Raw genomic sequence first — 14010 nt, 5'->3', positions numbered from 1 at the left:
GGGGGGCCCGCCTTGATAATCCTGCTTAAGGGCCCGATGTTGGCTCGTTACGCCACTGTGCAGTTGCCTTCGCGCTCTTTGGAGGTGGAAAGACTCCCCCTTTTTACTTCAGGCGGTCAAGATGGGTGTAGTCTGCTGTCGCCAGGTTGTCACGACGGACGCCTCTCTGACTGGTTGGGGTGCGGTCTTTGAGGGCAGACCTCGTGCAATGTTTGGACGGGCGAGCTTCTCTCGTGGCACATAAATTGCCTCGAGTTGCGAGCCATCTCTCTGGCTCTGGATAATTTTCTCCCGGCCCTGATGGGCTGTCATGTCATTGTCAAGATGGACAACATGGCAGTGGTGTCCCATGTAAATCGCCAGGGAGGCTCGCGGTCGCGCACCCTTGACAGACTTGCACACCGCCACCTCCTTTGGGCTCAAGACAGGTTTCTTTTGCTGAGAGCAGTTCATGTTCCAGGGGACCTGAACCTCACAGCATATTTTCTGTCTCGACAGAAGCTCAAGTCGGGGGAGTGGATGTTGCACCGCCTAACAGTGGCTAAAATTTTTCCCTGTCTCATCCGACGCCTCTGGGGATAGATGCCCTCGCTCATCCGTCGCTGGAGTTGAGACTTTGCAGAGTGAGGGAGTGTGGAATCCACCTCCTTCTGGTAACCCCATTCTGGTTCTCGGAACTGAGCTCCCTGGGAGAGGGGTCCCCTTTGCAGATTCCTATCAGGAGAGATCTGCTGTCTCAGCTCCAGGGCAGGATTTGGCATCCTCGTCCCGAAATATGGATGCTGTGGGTGTGGCCGATAAGGGGCAATCGTTAGCGACAGTGGCGTCTGGTCTTCCCGCTGATGTTTGGGAGACCATTGATAACGCTCGTGCGCCTTCTACTAGACGGCTGTATTTCTCTAAGTGGAAGGTTTTTGAGTCTTGGTGTTCAGCTCATGCAGTGGACCCAGTCAGATGCCCCGTCGGTTCTGTGCTAGAATTCCTGCAGGATAAGTTTGTGGCTGGAGTAGCTGCTTCCACCTTGAGAGTTTATGCCGCGGCTATCACCGTCTATCGGAAGTTAGACGAGGTTCCCTTAGGTAGACACTGTCTGGTCTCCTCGTTTATGCATGGAATTATGTCCCCAAAGTTTTGCCCACGTCATTCCGCTCTCAAGTCGTTGTGCTTCACTCTTTCTGTCCCCCTCCTTTTTCCTCTGCTGAGGAGGAGAAGTATAATTTGCTTCGCCCTGTTCGGGCTTTAAAGGCATACGTGGACCACTCTGGCCAGTGGCGCAAGTCGTCTCAGTTGTTCGTATGCTTTGGGGCTGGCCGCTGAGGGCGCGTTCACTATATAAAGGGCGAGTGACGTAGCGCCGCTGAGGAGACGCCTGCGCCATCAGGCCAATGAATTGGTGTGATTCTATAAGGATTTAGACAATCGGCACCGCCCTGAGGGTGTTCCCATTGCGTCATCGCTAGTGTTGGGTCCGAGTCCACCATTGTCGAGTCCGAGTCGAGTCCAAGTCCTTAACAATCGAGTCCGAGTCCAAGTCCGAGTCCAAAGAGGGCCGAGTCGCACTTGAGTCCGAGTCCTTAACATCCGAGTCCGAGTCGAGTCCGGCCGAGTCCACAAAGATTTAAATGGTTTTAAATTGACCTTTCACAAAGACCCGCCCCTCTTACTGTCAACTACGTCCGACAAGCCATTCCGCTCTCACTCCACATGTTCTCACACAGTGAAATATATATTGCGGAGCAAAGAGGACACTGACAATCCGCCAACAGACAAGACAAGGCTACTTCTGGTATGAAATAAAGTCTCAGCTTTCAAATTTTGTAATTTTTTTAAAATTAAAACAATACACACCATTTTGTGGTGCTTTAATATAGGCCTCAACTCAAGCAGCACATGAACTGATAATATCTTCTAGTTATAGCACGAATTAAACATGAATGAACATCAAAACTGCAAAAAGAATTCAATACACACCATTTTTCAAGTTCAAGTCCAATGACTTTAATCTACTATCTGGTTTGGTTTGTTTGTCGGACAAAAATGGCAGGTATCTGCATTATGATTGGTCAGATCGCATGTCAATCAAATTCCAGTGAAAGGTCTCAACACTGAGCTCTTAAATTAATATGTTAAACCTTACAAAATGATTCCAATGTATAGTTACAGTCATACGTTTACCTATCGTACATCTTTCAGATTCTGCAAGGTAATGCTCAAGAATATAACACGATGCATTAAGAGCCAGGAGTAAACTTTTGAGCAAGATGACGTTGATTTTTACATTTTTATTTATTTTGATTATCTTATTTTGTTTTACATGCTAATATCTTATTTAGCCTCTAAATGGCAGGACTAAATTAATGAATGAATTTATAAATAAAATAAGAGCAATTTACACCAATGATCCAGTTAAAAAATGTACACCCCCTGGCTCCTAATGCTTCCTTCTTGAGCATCACTAAATGTTTGCAGGGTTTGTAATAGTTGTGTATGAGTCCATCAGTTGTCTTCATGTGACAAGATGGATCTCACAATCATAGTCACTGCTAGTAAGGAGTCAAATATGCAGAAGATGCTGGAAAAGCAAAGAATGTGCAGGAGCTGGAGGATTTTTCCTCATGAACAACCATGTAAAAAAAAAAAAAAAAAACTTGTGGATCATTCAGGTAATGAAACACAATATTAAAATCAAGCCTATGTAATTTGTCTTGTATTTTGTGTTTGTATTTTTTTTTTGTGGACTAGGCACACTAATATTTTATTTATATAAAATAAGACAAAACAATGATTAAAATCAGCTAAATCAAGATATTTCTTATTTTAATTCACCCCCTCAACAGTTGTCATGATTTAAAAAAAAAAAAAACAGAGTTCCCTCTGTCTTGGAAAACCTGGTTATATGAGGAAGCCTAATTTTAAGTGTGTGAGGTTGTTAAGGTTTCTAGACCTGGAAAAGTCATGTAAATTAATAAATTAATGGCCATTTTTATAATGAAAATACAATTTTGTTGCTGTAAAATATTTTAGCTGTTATAAATTGCTAAAATGTAAAAATCGTTATCCTTACTCCAGTATTCATTAAAAACTGAAAAGTCATGTACATTCAGAAGTAAAAAAGATTGGGAATGTTGTTGTTGGAATAGGCCTTTGAATTTTAATGTGGACAATCAAAACATATACAGTGAAGGGGTTACCCTGACGCTCAAAAGTTTGATGCATTTTAAAAGTAGTCAACATTAAAGTAGTCAGAGGCCCAGGGCCTTGAGCTTAAAGGCCTGTATTCATCTAAAACACAAAAACAAGGCACTGCCAAAGTCAAATTGATATTGAACAGTGCTTGAATGTGTTCCAGTTACTGTTGGCACAATGTGAAATAAATAAGGAAATGAGAGATGTTATTTATCCCAGTCCAGGAACCTCAGCATTAATAGTGGCATCTGAAATCATTATAACAGCTTTGACGTTGTACATGATTGTTTAAATGTGTTAAACACTAGTTCATTTTTGTAAGTGTGACTTCATTTCTCACATATGCTACTTTATTTCTTATATCTGTGACAATTTCTTGTATTTTGGACATTGCATCTTGCAATTAAAATACTGCAGGAAGATCATTTTGATATTTATCAGTCAAGTTACAGATGAGAGGCTAAATATCCTAGTAACAGTGGTTTTCATTACACAGAAGAAAGAAAGTCATACAGGTTTGGAATGACATGAGGGTGAGTGAGTTTTGGTCGATCTATCCCTTTAATTTACAATTGCACCTGGACAACAACTCACTGTAAGACAGTCTACCCTTTGCTGTAAAGATTTCTGTATAATGAGAATATATTGTTTGTTTGTTTTGTCTGTTTTTGCCATTTCCTTGTCACATATATGTGTGAGTGTGTGCATGCTCTCACTCAAGCTGCTTGACAGGGGCACTGGGTGCTTGAGAGGACTTATGTCCCTTTGCTGGACTTCTGACAGCTGGATTGGCTTGTTTTCCCTCCCTCTCCCTGGGGGCTTCGCTGTCAGCTCTATACTCAGGCAGATTGTGAAGAGAGAGATTAATGGACAATGAGGATGGCAGAAAGGGAGAGACATCGAGAGAGGGAGAAGAGAAAAAAGGATGAGAGGAGGCCAACTGCCATCTGCTCATTTCCTTTTAATGGACAAAGCAAACAGCAGGAGACAGTGCTGCCGACAAATCTGGATTTTCTTTATTACAAGAATACACACTCTAATTTGTTGAGGTTGACAAAGACAGAAACATAAATACTTTTTCTTCTATTGAGGTCTTTAACTCTCCATTCTTCTGTTCTTTTTTCAAGTAAATAAGTGTGATGTGGCCATTTCTATCTGGCTTTCAGGTTGATTTCTATTTAGCTTCCATTTTTGAAAAAATGCATGTTATATATGAGCAGAAAAAAAAAATCATGATGTACATCAGAAAAATATTGACTATCTTGGTTCAGTTTGAATTTGATGTTATGTTATGTACTGTACAATTAGCTACTTCAAGTGAATAAACATGACTTTCACAAAATTATGTGGTTTCCCTTCTTAATGACTAACACCAGGCATTTCCCTTCACTTATCTGTTGGCTCTATCACCACCGTCTGTGAAGGCCTTACTTCCTTTTTAAATATCATATTAATTACAGCTTCAAGAAAAGTCAAAATGGTTTTATTTAGCATTAGCTAAACATCAGCGAGAAATTAGATTGGAGATGTAGGAAAGAAAAACAAGTGGTTAAGTATTAATTCTATATGCCTGTTTTGCTTCCTATTAGCACACATTTCAATAAAACTAAAATGAGACATGAGTAAAACAAGGTGTAGGCTGATAAATCCACGGTTAATCTAGGAATCTATTTTCCATCTCTTCCATGTGCATGTGAGATTTGACTGCTCTGGGATTATGTTCAAAGAGCAGTTAGTACTTGTACTACAAAGTCCTGCATTATAGACCCATGTAATTCAGCTTGGTCATAGAAAAATAATTAGACTTATGTACTTTATCTATAGGCATCTGGTTATGACTGTAACCATTGCTCCTTGAGAAGGGAATGAGAGGCTGCATCAACGTAGCGATGCTAAGGAAGTGCCTCTGCGTGATTGCGCTGTGAAGCACATATAAAATCAGTCCAATGGGGTGATGGAACGTCATAGGTGGGTGACGTCATGACCAGGAAGCTATACTCCGTACTTACAAGTGCCTGTCTAGTGTTAAATCATAGTGAGCACAACTAAGACATCAGCACCTAGGACCTCGGTCTGTACAGAGTGAACCAGTCTGCCACATCACAAACATCTGATGATGTAGCTGCCATCAGACCAAACAGTCCTGAAACTTTTTGACGGTGAGTGACTGGCTTAGCTTTATCTTGTTCACGGCTGTGAGGATCGAATCGATACGGGCAAAAGAAAGATGTGCCTGCATTGTCATCAAATCCCAAATCACGCCTAGAAAAGTGGTTCTCTGTAATGGAGAAAGCACAGTTTTCTTTGCATTCAGCCTTAACCCCAACCCCAATTCTTTCATGCTAAGTGAGGACGACATCTCTGCCATCTGCTCCAATTGAGCCAAAATCGACCAAACGTGACAAGTACTCCGTGACAAGGCAAGGCCGAAAGAAAGAACCCGATACATTTACATTAGGCATTTATTCATTTAGCAGATGCTTTTATCCAAAGCGACTTACAAATGAGAACAATAGAAGCAGTGAAACTAACAATAGGACAACAATATTCAAGTGCTATGACCTTTCCCAGTTTAATCTAACGCAACGCATGTACTTTTTTTTTTAAGATAATAGATATAGAATAGAAGATAAAGTGTTAGTATTAATGGATCAGGTGTTGCCGAAAAAGATGCGTCTTCAACCGTTTCTTGAAAATCAGCAGCTCGGGTTGAGTTAGGCAGATCATACCACCAGCAGGGAACAGTCATGGTAAAGGTCAAAGAAAGAGATTTTGTGCCTCTTTGAGATGGCACCACAAGACGGCGTTCACTTGCAGAGCGCAAGTTTCTGGATGACACGTAAGTCTGAAGTCAGTAATGAGTTTAGGTAAAAGGGAGCAGAGCCAGTGGTTGTTGTGTAGGCAAAAGTCAGTGGCTTGAATTTGAGCAGCAACTGGCAACCAGTGCAGTTTTGTGAGGAGAGGAGTGACATGTGCTCTCTTCGGCTCGTTAAAGACCACTCTGGCTGCAGCATTCTGGATCAGTTGCAGAGGTTTGACCGTGCAAGCTGGAAGACCTGCCAGGAGAGCATTACAATAGTCCAGTCTGGATAGAACAAGCGCTTGGACAAGGAGTTGTGTAGCCTGCTCTGATAGGAAGGGCCTGATCCTCCTAATGTTGTACAAGGCAAATCTGCACCTAGCAGTTCTAGCAATGTGGTCTGTGAAGTTCAATTGATCATCAATCACAACTCCAAGGTTCCTGGCTGACCTTGAAGGAGTTATGGATGACGAACCAAGCTGAATGGAGAAGTTGTGGTGTAGTGTTGGGTTGGCCGGGACTACAAGCAGCTCTGTCTTCGCAAGGTTGAGTTGAAGGTGGTGGTCCTTCATCCAGCCAGACATGTCTGTCAGGCAGGCTGTGATGCGAGCAGCTACCGTCGGACCATCACATCAATACCAGTAAGCTTTGCCCCCAAAAGCAAACCTGAGGGACTTCCTGAGTTTAGGAAGGATGGATATATGGAAGTATGCCTCCTTAAGATCTATCGTGACAAACCAGTCCCAGGATCTGATTTGTGTCACGTTCTGCCTCAGCGTGCAGACCTAGAATTGAATCCAGCTCTGAGGGGGTCGAGTACGACTGGTTACAAAAGTCTGAATGACAGGCTAAAGATTCATATTAGAATAGGCTCAATATTCAATATTCAAAGAATTATAAAATCATAGTTTGCAAACACACATAATTAGTTTGCATAAGATCATAGGAACACGAGAGAAAGGGATTCTCCCGTCGGCTCAGTTCCCTCTGCATTATATATTTTTTTGGCGGACCCGTAATCTAAGTGTTGGCTTGGCAAACAGATCCGAGCCACTAGATTCTTTATTGCATAAGACTTTCTTCCCTCGAGAAGAAAGTCCACCGAAGTTGAGCAAAAACTCCCAATAGTGCATTTGCCTGTACACATACACTCACCTAAAGGAGTATTAGGAACACCATACTAATACTGTGTTTGACCCCCTTTCGCCTTCAGAACTGCCTTAATTTTACGTGGCATTGATTCAACAAGGTGCTGAAAGCATTCTTTAGAAATGTTGGCCCATATTGATAGGATAGCATCTTGCAGTTGATGGAGATTTGTGGGATGCACATCCAGGGCACGAAGCTCCTGTTCCACCACATCCCAAAGATGCTCTATTGGGTTGAGATCTGGTGACTGTGGGGGCCATTTTAGTACAGTGAACTCATTGTCATGTTCAAGAAACCAATTTTAAATGATTTGAGCTTTGTGACATGGTGCATTATCCTGCTGGAAGTAGCCATCAGAGGATGGGTACATGGTGGTCATAAAGGGATGGACATGGTCAGAAACAATGCTCAGGTAGGCCGTGGCATTTAAACGATGCCCAATCGGCACTAAGGGGCCTAAAGTGTGCCAAGAAAACATCCCCCACACCATTACACCACCACCACCAGCCTGCACAGTGGTAACAAGGCATGATGGATCCATGTTCTCATTCTGTTTACGCCAAATTCTGAGTCTACCATCTGAATGTCTCAACAGAAATCGAGACTCATCAGACCAGGCAACATTTTTCCAGTCTTCAACTGTCCAATTTTGGTGAGCTCGTGCAAATTGTAGCCTCTTTTTCCTATTTGTAGTGGAGATGAGTCTTCTGCTGTTGTAGCCCATCCGCCTCAAGGTTGTGCGTGTTGTGGCTTCACAAATGCTTTGCTGCATACCTCGGTTGTAACGAGTGGTTATTTCAGTCAAAGTTGCTCTTCAATCAGCTTGAATCAGTCGGCCCATTCTCCTCTGACCTCTAGCATCAACAAGGCATTTTCGCCCACATGACTGCCGCATACTGGATGTTTTTCCCTTTTTACACCATTCTTTGTAAACCCTAGAAATGGTTGTGCGTGAAAATCCCAGTAACTGAGCAGATTGTGAAATACTCAGACCGGTCCGTCTGGCACCAACAACCATGCCATGCTCAAAATTGCTTAAATCACCTTTCTTTCCCATTCTGACATTCAGTTTGGAGTTCAGGAGATTGTCTTGACCAGGACCACACCCCTAAATGCATTGAAGCAACTGCCATGTGATTGGTTGATTAGATAATTGCATTAATGAGAAATTGAACAGGTGTTCCTAATAATCCTTTAGGTGAGTGTATGTGCTTGTGACAAACAGTACATAGAGAGAGACAATTTCACAAAGGCACAGAAGCTAAGATTGTTTAGCTTCCTGTTCATGACACCTATGACGTTACGTCATGCCATTTGACTGATTTCACACGTGCTTCACAACGCAATCACGCAGAGGCGTTCCCATTTTCTTGGTCATGTGAACCTTAGAGAAAAATTAAGGGAACATTCCATTTTATAATTTTGCAAACATTATGGAAGTTACTTCTGAATATTTTCAAAACCTCTGAAATTAGCCTAGTTAGTAACGTTTTAAAAAAAGTTATACGCACGCCCAACAATCTTTCAGAAAAAAATTCCATGAGCAATGTATAAATAATGCTTTTGTGGTAACGTTTTTAATGAAAAATAAGTTTGAAGAACATTCTGTTAAAGGTAGCCTACTGGTTTCATAAATTTGAGAGAACTTTGCCAGAACGTTTGCCACAGTTCCGAGAACATTCCCAGTTAGAGTACTTATTCCATTGTGGTCCATACATTTAATTTTAGACTAGGGTACAGATTAGAAACACATATTAGGGTAACACTTTAGTTTACAGTGTCCCATGTTACACATTTTACATGTAGGCTACTTATAATAACAGTAAATTATGCATAATTACAAAAAAAAATCTTAATATAGTAAGTACATGTTGTTAATTGATATTAGTTAGACTTATTTGTATAATTACAATGTAACAAGGGTACCTTGACCCAGATGAGCTATTTCTCACTCTCTTACACTTTTCAGACAACCCAAGCACCCCAGGAACCTCCATTAGTTGGCGATAGTTGGGACACATAAGCTGATGTCTTTCTTTATCTCCATTAGTCATGACTACTGTGTCCTATTTCATGATTATCTTATGAAAACCAGTAACTCCCCCTAAGCATCGCCACCGCCAGCCTGCGCAACACGTCTAAAACACCCAACAGATGGTCATTACACAAACAGGCTAATTTATCTCAAAGCCAGCAGTGGGGAACAAACAAAAGTATTTTACTTAATGTAGCAGCTTGACGTTGACTTGCAGCTGAGCTTTCAAACCGGTTCAAATGAAAGATGTCTTGTTTTTATTAATTCTCCAGCAGAGAAAGCTCTTGTTTGTGAAATTGAAGTCAGACGATAGCACTGATCATTTATCAAAAGCCAAACGGCCCGTTTCATCATTGGAAACTGGTTAAAGCCATATTGTCTTCATTTATTGTGTATATGGTAGCAATATGTAACTTAATTCTTCCCAATTAATTTTATATGTTTATATAATCCCAATCAATTTGGCTATACAATCAAAAAAAAAAACAAAAAAAAAAAACTAATAATAATATTTAAATATGTTATCCTAAAACATTATTCATATTATGAATTAAGAATTTAAAATGGGTGAAAAAAACTACAGCTTAATAAACTTAAGCATTTTGTATAAATCTTAATAACTGGGAATGATTAATAGAACTTTAAAAAAGTACACTAGTATAAATAACTCAATATTTGTTAGTCTATTTTTTTTTTTTTTTTTTTTCATATAACCAGGGCTGCACATATTGTAGCACTGGTGCTATAGAGGTTGAAAGTTTTATAGCACATGCCACACAATTGTAGCACAAGTATAACATTTCTGTTACAATCTAAACAACCACAAGTAGTGCAGTTCATCACATAAACAGGCATGTGACTGACAAAAAACATTAAAGGTACACTCTGTAATTTTTTTCCCGCCAGAGGTTGCATTTTCAAAACAATAACAAAGACGAAGCTATCAAGGAGAGTGGAACGAAAGGAGATGTTGTTTTCACCATCCAGAGATGTGTGGAATTCACGAATCATAACCCTTAAATTTTGATAGTCCACTTTAGACATTCTACTAACTATAAGTACGTCTCGGTTACGTATGTAACCCTTGTTCCCTGAAGGAGGGAATGGAGACGTAGTCGGACATACCGTACTGATTGGGATCACGCTTAGGGAGCCTGTCATCTTCGAGTATTGAAAAACGAGCCAATGTACATTGGCGTGCGAGATTTGCATCTCGCGCTCCGCCCCACAGCGTGGGTATAAATACGGAAGCGGATACATTTGCTCTGTATCGCTCTGTATATTTCTATGGCATTGCTGTCCAGGAGTAATAGGCTAGTTGCACCAAGGGGGTAATCTTTCAGAAAAAACTGAAGCTTCCCCAGGGGACGCCATTGATTAGCAGACCATCACCTGCTGTTAGCATTCCATTGACTCCCATTCATTTTGGCGTCACTTTGACAGCGAATAACTTTACATCTGAGGCGTTTAAAGACTCCATTTGTCCATTATTTATTTCTAAAGAAACACGAAAATGTATAAAAGGCTCCATTACCTTGTATCTTACGTTATGGCCCCGTAGAAGCAGTTTTTGTAAAAATAGGCTAACGATTGCGTCATAACCACGCGACTCTCTGTCGCACAGTAGAGAGATTACCGTATGGACAGGAGGAGAAGCTCGTGCGCAATCGGGGGGACGTGGAGGCAAAATGACAAAATAATTAATCAGAATACTTTCTGCTGCTTTCTAATTTCAGAATACTTTCTAATTTCTCCTGCTCCTAGCTCATGGACACCTCCTACTCACACTCTCCGTCTCTGCAAGTTTCGGAAGTGAATGATTCAGATTTCTCTTGGCACAGCTTCTAGAAGACAGACAGGTCGCTCACGTCACATCTACGTCATCAAGCTCAGTTTGAGTCTGCGCAGTACGCTCAGCCATCAGGAAGTTTGTGCTTCTAATTGACTTCACTTTTCTCCGTTGAATCCAATGGGGTCGCCTGTGTCCATTTCTTTTACTGTCTATGAGTTGCACGTGGCCGCCATGTTGGATTTCCGATCAGCCAGTGTGGGGGTAGACACTTCCGGTTTCGCATTACGCCCGGTGCAGGGAGCCGGAGAAAGCCGAAAAAGATCTCTTATAGTTGTTTATAGAATCAATTACAATCACTTAAAATACTACTAAGATCCATATTACTATCACACGAGCCAATGGCAATTAAATGCATGGATGCATAGTCAGATTAATGAATGAAATACAACTGTTCACGAACAGAAGATTGTATTTTAATCATATTCGCATACACAATGACAGTTATGCCTACTGTAAATATAGAGTTACAACTACTATTAGAGTTGTTTGCATAAAATGCACCGTGAACATTCACACGTTTGCCCTGTGATAGGCTACAATTTATCTCCATAAATACTATTTTCTCAGTTCTGCGCATATATTTTCACATACTTGCATCAATTGCTCGATCAATATTATCATCACATATTTTACATTTACATTTTTAACTGTAGGTACCACAAACAACTTATAGCTAAGTTTGTGTATATTTTACAGGTAGTAAAATACTGTGTGTGCTGCTTATAAACACCAGACAGATAATGATTTATGAAACAGATGGTCTTTACTCATCTCACTTGCACAAAATAAATGCCGTAATAGAAAGCATAGAAACGCACAAAATACACTGAGAATTATATGCATTTAAAAATGTGGTCGGGTTGAAGTCATCCCTCCGGATCTTCTGCATCCACTCAGCCTGTACTGCAGCGTCAACAAGGAATGCATGAAAGCTGACTTCTTTGTTGTAACGTGACGAAACGGTACATAACGGCACACAACGAAGTGCTGAGGCTGTCACACTCTGAAAGGCAAGTCTCCTCTCTTGAATCCTAAAAACACTCATTGTGAAAAATTATCTCTGGCAATGGAACTCGGTCGCTGTTGTCTCTCGCTCTCGCTGTCAGATCACTGGAAGTTTTCACCGGAAGTACTGGCCCACACACTCAAGGTCGAACGTCAACGGTCGCCATATTGTGCACGGAGCGAATTAGCTTTTGAAGTGGATTTAATTAATGTAGAGTTAACGAAAGTTATCATGAGGATTGTAATGTTTAAAGCAGATGTCTTAACAAATGTCAGTAGACCGGGAAGATTTTAAAATGAGCCGTTCATTCATAAATACGCAAGATCGCTGTGAAAATACAGGCCGGAAGTCAAAAGGCAACGAGTGCAGCGCTGAAAAGGGGCGGGGCTACATTATATAGATCAGTGAGCGAACTGCTCGTTCTGTGTGCTGTGCACCTTGCGTTTTCGAACCTGAAAAACGCGTTAGGTGTGATCGGGGCCTAAAAATGTATTTTAAGTATAATAAATAAAACATAAAAAGCAAAGATCAGAACACAGAACCGGGTTCTGTACATGGCAGACAGGGGAGCATAGTCGAAAGCCGGGCGATAAAGGTCGGTAAACGGAATCAGTCCAGGAAACATCCACAAATCCAGAGATGCAAAGAAACAAATGAGACTAAATAGCAGACAAATCAAATGAAAAACTAAAGAGTGCGATCGAGGCTACATTTGTCACATTAGAAAATGAAGTTGTAGGTTGTGTTTGAATAATTACGTATCTTATTTAGCTGAGGTAAATTAAATGCAATACTCACGTATCATTGCTCGATGAAGAATGAGACAACACAATGAGCCCAACGGGCAGTTGAACTTTAAAAGGCTGATTTTCGCGCTTCAGGGCAGTGACTAATACAGTATGTATGTCGTCCAGTGGTTGTCAAGACACCATTGGCACAACCTTAAGCAATGGCCCTGAACGGTGGTTTAATGTCAACAACATTGTGACAACGCTGTAACAACCTTCACCACACAATGTAATTATAGCAACCTTTTGGCCATGTTGTTAAAACAAGAAGGTTGGGTATGTTGTGCAAACATTCTGTTTGCTGGGAAGAGGGTGAGTAATTAATGACAGATTTTTTTTTTTTTTTATGCACTGCATTATTCAAAGCAATGAAATAACATAACCATCTGTAAAAAAAAAAAGAAAAAAAAAAGAGTGCACAACGTTTAAAAACAAACGTTTATGAATCAAGTATAATTTCGTGCATAACCAATTATGAATAAATTGCATCAGGTATAGTACAGCATAGTTTAATACAAAGAGTCAAAGTGCCGTACTTTTTGCGGATAAAGACATGAGCTGCAGAGAACTTCTTAACTTTCTAAACATGCGGCTCTCTTGTGCGAGACGTGAGTGCAATGATGTCCGTCTAGTTCATGTTTACCTAGAAAACGATGAAAAAGCAGTGCAGAAAATGCGTTCTGTGTGAACAGCTTGGTTACGGTTTTGACATAAACCAAGATCTTCTGCACATTTAGCTTCTCTATTTCTGCAATGTTTAGAATGAACAACGCAGCAGCGCCACATTGTTGGTTAAACCAGATGGTCTTATTATTGGGAGATACGAGGATCTGAGGTCAAGGTCTCTGGTTGTCAGATGACAGTCAAAATTACATCTGACAGATGTGAATGCAAGAACTCGCTTTGTTGTTGCTGCTGCTAGAACACAACAGAGATATTCAGCTCAGAGAAGAAAGTATGTGCATCATTTTCTAGGATCTGTGTGCCGCATTTTGATTAATAATCATTGATCATTACTGCACTTACAGTGTGAGTAAATAATTTTCATTATTTTCTGAATTTTCTGAATTTTCATTTTTGGGTTAAGTAAACTCCCATATCACTGAACAAAACAACACAGTTGTAATGAAGGTTAAGGAAAACCAATCAAACATCTTCAAACCACATACTACATGGATGAACTGACTGAACAAT

Source organism: Scardinius erythrophthalmus, assembly GCF_964197995.2.
Source record: "Scardinius erythrophthalmus genome assembly, chromosome: 3".
In the NCBI taxonomy this organism is placed as follows: domain Eukaryota; kingdom Metazoa; phylum Chordata; class Actinopteri; order Cypriniformes; family Leuciscidae; genus Scardinius; species Scardinius erythrophthalmus.
Note: the sequence above shows the minus strand (reverse complement) of the source record.